Source organism: Pinus tabuliformis, chromosome 8, assembly GCF_031772625.1.
Source record: "Pinus tabuliformis cultivar Carrire ecotype Pingquan chromosome 8, CPIR1, whole genome shotgun sequence".
Lineage (NCBI taxonomy): Eukaryota > Viridiplantae > Streptophyta > Pinopsida > Pinales > Pinaceae > Pinus > Pinus tabuliformis.
Window position 1 is genome coordinate 424164003 of NC_142294.1, and position 8436 is coordinate 424172438.

Below are 8436 nucleotides of genomic sequence, written 5' to 3' on the forward strand. Positions count from 1 at the left end.
CTCAATTAATAATAAAAGGTAAAAAATAATAAATAAAAAGTTAAAAGTAACACAAAACTCATTTTTGCGGATGAGTATAAACATTTAAATGTTGGCTCAATTAATATTAAAAAATTAAAAGCAATAAAAAAATAAAATTCAATTTGTTATAATTTGATTTTGTTATTAACTTGTGAATAAGATTTGATACAATACCATGGCTTATCGATATCACAAGTCCAAAAACCATAACTTATTTCACAATAAAAAAAACTATATCAATATGAGAAGATTCTTAACCATTGATATCCACTCCAACATTATTGTGAATATTATTAACTTGTAAATAAGCTTTGTTACAATATCATCGGACAATACCATGGCTTATCAATATCATGTGTCCAGAAAACATAACTTCTTTCACAATCAAAATATTTTCTAACAATATGAAAATATTCTTAACCGTTGATATTCACCCCCTCTTTATCATGAATATTATTAACTTGTAAATATACTTGGTCACAATATCATGGTTTATCAACACCACATGCCCAAAAAGCATAGCATATTTCACAGTCAAAATATTTTATAACAATATGAAAAGTTTATTAACCATGGATATTCACCCCCACTTTTCCATTGATATTATGAACTTGTGAATAGGCTTTGTTACAATATCACGTGCCAATACCATGGAAAAAAAATATAACTTACTTGATCATCAAAATATTTTATAACAATATGACAGATTCTTAACCATGGATGTTTACCCCCACATTACCATGGATATTATTAACTTGTAAATAAGTTTTGTTACAATATCATGGGCCAATTATGGTTGATCAATACCACATGCCCAAAAACCATAACTTATTTCACAATCAAAATATTTTATAAAATATTTTAATTTAATTTAATTCTATAGCATTTTTTAATTAAATCTAAAAGGAAAAATATTATAATTAGTTTTGAGATATATCTAAACCCTCTATCCTTACAACTACTAAAAATATTCCCATAGAAATTAAATCAAGGTTCTAATAAAAATAAAATGGGAATACTGTAGATAAAGATATGAAATTTATATAATATAAATTATATTATTAAGAACCGACATAGATCCATCTAAACTAAGGATCCAAGTGATGAAAGAAAGAAAAGTGACTAACAATAATAGAGGAAAGATAATGCATGATTCTTTTAAGTTTTTTATTATTGTATTTTCCTTGACATTATTGATCCAAAATATGGGTTTAATACTTTACATCCAGTTGAGTTTTTTTTAATTTAATCACTTTCTTAATCATGATACAATGGGATCAAATTTAAGAGTTCGGGGTGGAGAGAGAGAGGCAGCGCGATAGTGATAGAATTGGAGGTTAGAGAGAGAGAGTGTGTTGATGGGATGGGAGAGGGGGAGAGAAAGGAAAGAAGAGAGAGAGAGAGAGAGTGAGAGAGAATATAAAATACATAGAGAGATAAATTTGGAGAGAGATATGGAGTGACAAGGGATATATGAAGAGACAGTGAGAGAGAGAGTAGAGTAGGGAAGAAAGAGAAGAGGAGTGGAGAGAGTTAGGGAGAGAAGGGGAATAGAGAGAGACAAAGACACATACATGGATGGGAGATACAGAGGAACACAGGGAGGAAGATAGTGATAGAGTTGGAGGCAATAGAGAGAGAGAGAGAGGGAGAGAGGGAGTGGAAGAGGGAGGGAGAGAAATGGATAGATAGATATGGAGAGAGAGTGTGAATGTTTAGGGTGTGAGATAGAGAGAGGGAATAAGAAAGAGACTCATAGATACAAATATAGATATTATATATTATTATATAACCAACCTAGATCCATCTTAACCTTGATCTATGAAGCTCTGAGAAGGATCAAACCTCTTGGGGTACAAACCTTTCCTCAAGTTTTTCACTAAAAAGAAAATGGTTTGAGTGCAGAACATGAGGAATGATTTCCGCCATGAGAGATTTGATCCCTCTCGACACTTAATAGATCTAGGGTAAAAATGGATCTAAGCTGATAGAATTTACAGTAATGTTGTATTCCACATTGATTTTTGTTTTTCGAGATAAAAATAACCAATATATTGATATCATAGACTCCTCATAATCATAATCCTTTGATTCTGAAGAAGACAATGTTGCAAGTATCTCAACATTCTAGCCGTGAAGAATCTCAAACCTCCAACCATCAAGTTTCTTGAAACTCTAGAATTGGGAAGGTCGATTAAAGATATTTGCATCTGTTAGTAACAAATTCAATATTTTGATAAATCTTCGTGAGCTGCTAAGAATTATTTAAAAAGCGTTACTCATTTAGTGATAAGATCCAATACATTGTTTAGCATGTGTGTTTTATTTTTATAAATATCGTAGCTGCTAAGAACTAATTAACAAGCCTTATTCATACTTGTAAGTGTTATGAAGTCATAAGATCCAATATATGTTTCACATGTGTGTTTTATTTTGTGAATATCATAGAAATAGATTAATTTATTTGTTGAGATGTCTTATCCTATTTAATACTATATTCTATTTGTCGGTGTCCTTTTTTGAATATTAGCTTTTTATTATTCATATTTTTTAAAGTGTGTTTAGTTAATTATATTATATTAATTATTATTAGTTTAAACTTTTAAATATCATATTAATTATGATTGGTAATTCTTCACACTTTTATTTCAAGAGTGCTCACACTATGAATATTGCTCTAAACATTTTTAAGCATTACTATAAATAAAATATCTAATTATAAAAAATTGAATTATAATTATAATTTTAAAATTAGTGATGTGATACTCAAAAAATTTTAAAGTTAATATTAATAACCTAATAGTAACATTAATAACTTAATAATATTAATAACTTTATAATAACTTTAATAATTTATTAATATTAACAGCTTAATAATATATTAACACGACAATACATTAATTTAAAAATTATCACTGTGATATTATAGTATGTTTTAATGTTATGTTATAATGTTAGGTTACATTTATACTATTTGGATTTATAATATTGGGTATAAATACAATATTTACTTAATACATAATTAATATTAAATATATTATTAATATTTAATTATGATATTAATATTATATGTAATATTATTACAACATTTAAATATGATTGTTAAAAGTGTAATATAGCAAGAAAGACAAATTAATGATATATTAATCTACACATTTATAATGTCTTTATTAAAAATAATTTATACACTAAGACATGTTGACAATTGGTGATATGGTCAACTTTAGTAGACATGGGAAACATAATCAACAATATTCAACTAGATTACCATGTTCAATCACACAGTCAAATCTAGTCAACCACATTATATAAACATAGTCAAACCTTGATAGTCAACATCTATAGTCAATGTTTAAATAATTGGTCATGATCAAATTTGGTTAATACTATGTTTTCCATGCATAACAATAGTCAACGTAATGACATAGTCAATCTTTCTGCACTGAAGATAGCTCCATCAACCAACTAGTGAAGGTGATTTGATGCCTTGCGGTTAAGTGATCATTTTTTGAATCAGTCGTGGGCGCAGCTTCAAATTAAAAATTAATAAACAATAATATTATTAAATAGTAATATCATGAAAAATAATTAATAATAAATAATAACATTATGAATAGATAAGAATATTTTATTAATTATAATATTAATAATTTTAAAGAACATTAATGTCCACATGAGGTAGCTCAAGCGGCAAGGGCCGTGGAAATGAAGTCTCACCGAACCGGAAGTCTTGGGTTCAAATCTTGGGCTACCCCTCCCCGGTAGAGGGGTACATAATGGACATGTAAATCAGAGAGTCCCGCCCCAGCTTACAAAAAAAATAAAATTAAAGAACATTAATAACGATAATTTTTTAAAATTTAATTATGAATAATTTATAATTGAAAATATTAAATAACATTGAAAATTAAGTTAACCATATATAGATTAACATATTAGTATTAATTAATATATTAATATTGATATTAGTATTAGTATTAATATTAATTATTATAAATAAATGAGCTTAAACAAATTATTAATTAATTAATTAATTAATACAATTTAATAAATTAATAAAAATGAATATGGTCAAGCATGGTTGAATCTAGTCAAATATGCTCAACCATGTTCAACCATGGTCAATCACTGTTAGCCATCATCTACCATGATCAACCATGTTCAATGATCATATTTCATGGTCAAGCGTGCTCCACCATTACCAACCATGGTTATAATGATTAATCAATGTCTCTACAGTGAACCAGGATCAACGATGGTTAATCATGCTTGAATATGGTCAACCATGGTCAACATATTTATGGTCAAGCACAATCAACCATGATCAACCATGATCAACCATGGTGAACCATTGTCACCCTTGATAAAACATGGTTGAATTTCATCAACCATGATGAACCATGATTAAATTCTCTTTGATCATGATCAATGATCATGGTCAACCATGGAAAATCATGGTTAGTAATGGCCAATCAATATTATCTATATACATAATGGGAAACATGAACAATCATGGTGAGCCATGGTCAAATATCAATCATGGTCGAACTTCACATTGTGACAAAGATTGTCTCGATATGAAAATCAACCATAGTCAATGACGGTCCAACGTTGCATTTTGACAAAGATTTTCTTGACATGAAAGTCAACCATGGTCCAACGTCTCATTGTGACAAGGATTTCCTCAATATGAAAATAAACCACGATAATCCATGTTTATTTTAGTGTTTATAATATTTATCTTAAGGTTTATATACCTTGGATTTATAATATTAATCCCTTAGGTTTGATATTAGCCGCTTGGGTTCATAACCCCTTAGGGTTTTAGTATTAATCCCTTGGGTTTATAATATCAATCCCTTGGGCTTATAATATCAACCATGGTCAATCACGACTAGTCGTGGTCAACCATATTTTTTTAAGGTTTATAATATTTATCTTATGGTAAATATACCTTAAGTTTAAAATTTTTATCCCTTTGTTTTATTATTCCCTTGGGTTTAAAATATCAATTCCTTTGGTTTAGTAATCTATGGGTTCATCTTCTTAGGGTTTAATATTATTCCCTTATGTTTATAGTCCCTTGGTATTTTAGTATTAATCTCTAGGATTTATTATTCCCTTGGGTTTATAGTATCAATCATGGTCAACCATGGTCCAACATCATATTGTGACCAATATTGTCTCAATATAAGAATCAACCATGGTCAGCCATGGTCCAATGTTGCGTTGTGACAAATATTCTCTCGATTTGAAAATCAATCATGGTCAACCATGGTCCACCATCACATTGTGACAATGATTATCTCAAAATAAAAATCAACAATAGTCAACCATGTTTATTTTAGGGTTTATAATATTTATCTTAAGATTTATATACCTTGATATTATAATATTAGTCTCTTGGGGTTAATATTATTCAACCATAGTCAAGGTTCAATATTATTCAACCATGGTGAACTATAGTCAAACATGTTTTATAAAATCAATCATGGTCAACCATGGTTAATCATGGTCAACTATGGTCCAATGTCACATTATGAGCAATATTGTCTCAATATGAAAATCAATCATTGTCTTAACCGTCGTACGACAGTGCATTATAACAAAGATTATCTCAATATGATAGTCAAGGTCAACCATGGTCAATCATGGTCAACCTTCATCAACCATGGTCAACCATGTTTTATAAAATTAAACATGGTCATCTATGGTCAATCATGGTCAATCATTGTCCAACGTTGCATCATGCCAAAGGTTGTATCAATATGAAAATCAATCATACTCAACCATAGTCCAACATCGCATTGTGGAAAAGATTGTGTCAATATGATAATCAACCATGGTCAACCATGTTTATTTTATGGTTTATAATATTTATCTCTTGTGTTTAATATTATTCCCTAGGGTTTATAATCCCTTGGGTTTTTAAAATTAATCTCTTGGGATTCTTATTCTCTTGGGTTTATAATACCTTGGGGATTTAGAATTAATTCATTAGGTCTATCAATCTAAGGGCTCATATTCTTAGGGTATAATATTATTAATCCCTTAGGTTTTTAGTACAAATCCTTTGAGTTTATAATATCAATCCCTTTGGTTTATTAACCTAATGGTTCATATTTGTATCATAGGATTTAATTTTATTCATAAAACAATAATGCTATTAAATTTAATTTACACAAAAAATAATAATATTAATTAACAATAATAATACAAGTAATAATAACAATAATAAAAATAATAATAATAATAATATAATTGATATAGACTTTGTATATCGACCCATTTACTAATATAATAATACAATATTCCACATAGGTATACATATTATTAGTTTGACAAATTTACATATTATTGATAGGATAGAATCCATGTTCACACAACATTCCATGTTTTCTATACACCACAACATCTAACAACACGAATTCCTTTTAATTTAATTCGGCTTAAAACTTTCAGTGATTTTGGAAGCTTCAGCTTCCAAAGCATGTGAATTGACCATTGAGGTGTGATGATCAATGCACTGTACTCGTAATGGCAGGCTTGAAAGCATCTTCCCACGGCCAGCCAGCCATCGAACCATCGTTCAAAGAAAAGTTATCTACTACTCAGAAAAGTTATCGACTAGATGGAAAAGTTTTCACCTTTAAATTTGCTCATGGAACGCTGTCACGGTTGATGGTAACCCTAATGTGACAGGTCGAGAGACAGACATGTTTTTGCTACAGGACATGTTGAGCAGATCTGCCTGCAAGGGGCTGCAACAAGAATGGACGAGAGACGTATTTCAATTAACATGGTGAGTTTTCATGGTGAGACGTAATGTAGCAGGAGCCAGTCATGCAATTAGAGATAATTATGTGGGTTAGACGACTGGCAAGGATCAGTGGGATGTAATATTATAGATTACCATTTGAATGAAGATAACAATGATTATTTCAATTCGCAAGTATTATGTAAATCATAATGAAATTTAAAGTTCAAATCCATTTGAATCAAATATAAAAAATGTCAATACTTTTGCATTAACAATTTTTATATCATGCTTTACGCATTTTTATATTAGATTATTTGATTACCATGTTCTTTAGGAAAGGTTTGACTATATTAATAACATTTTTTTTTGGTAAAAGCAAATTTGTCATTTATTATTATGATATTCTAGAAACCTTTCTGGCAAAAAGTTTTGATCACTTCATATTTTTTATCTCCTTCCGGGAAGTTTTGAGCATTTCATAATTTTTCAGTATCTTTTAGGATTTAAATATTAGACTAACTTACAATATTACAGGCTATAGATATGAAATTTGTAGATTTGAATTTTGTAATTAAAATAAGTTAATTTTTTATTAAAAATGTTGAGAAAATGTCAAAGAAAATAACTAATTAGGCAAATATAAAATAATATAAAATAGTATAAATACAATAAATCAAATGATAACTTTAAAAAAAATTACAAATTTATTATAATTATAATTAATAAAAATATTTTTTTTAATAATATTGGTCTATATATTGACTATATTAATGTTCTTAATATAATTCTAATATTGATACTCAATATACTAATATTCTTAATATAATTATAATATTGATGTTAAGCCATGGTTGATATTTTTCCTTTATGTTTTTTTATATAATTTGTATAAATTTGCAAAAGAAAAATACATTGTTATTAAAATAGTCGAACTCTTTCTCATACTTCTCTTACTCATTGATAATCAATAATTATCTATATTCACAGGTAACTCAAATCTATTTAGAAGTAAATATGGTTGGTAAAATCAAATGATAATCTATTTTTGTTACCTAAACTATTATCCATATTCACAAGCAAGTCAAATCTGTGTAACCATTCTAAAAAATTCAAACTCGGAAATATTATTAATAAAATAAAAATTATAATAAACAAATCAAACTCTCTTCCAAATTTTTGTTTATAACATCCCTTATAAAAAATAAAATATATAATCTTAGTAATACTTAATCATCGATTTCAACCGACTCAATCCACAACTGATAGAAACTTATTGCTCCATTCTTGAAATACTTTTCATGATCTAGTTTTAACAAAATTATATAAACAATTCAATTTTTTTCATTTTCCTATTGAGAGTCTTCTCTAACATATAATACGCAATGTTCAATAGTTTATTACTTGTGAGACACCATAATTGTTTCATTATTAATCACATTACAAATCCTTCAAAGGGTAACCCAGGTCTCAATGGCATTAATCGTCGTGAATATCAAATCAATCATTAATTTATTCACGCAAAGAATCATGTATGTAGGTCTAATATAGAGTATGTAGGTTCCTAAAGAAAGATGATTAGGGGGATGATTAATTGCCATAAATGTGTTTCAATAAAAAAATTATTAGAGTGCATGGGCTTGGCCAATCGATTCTCC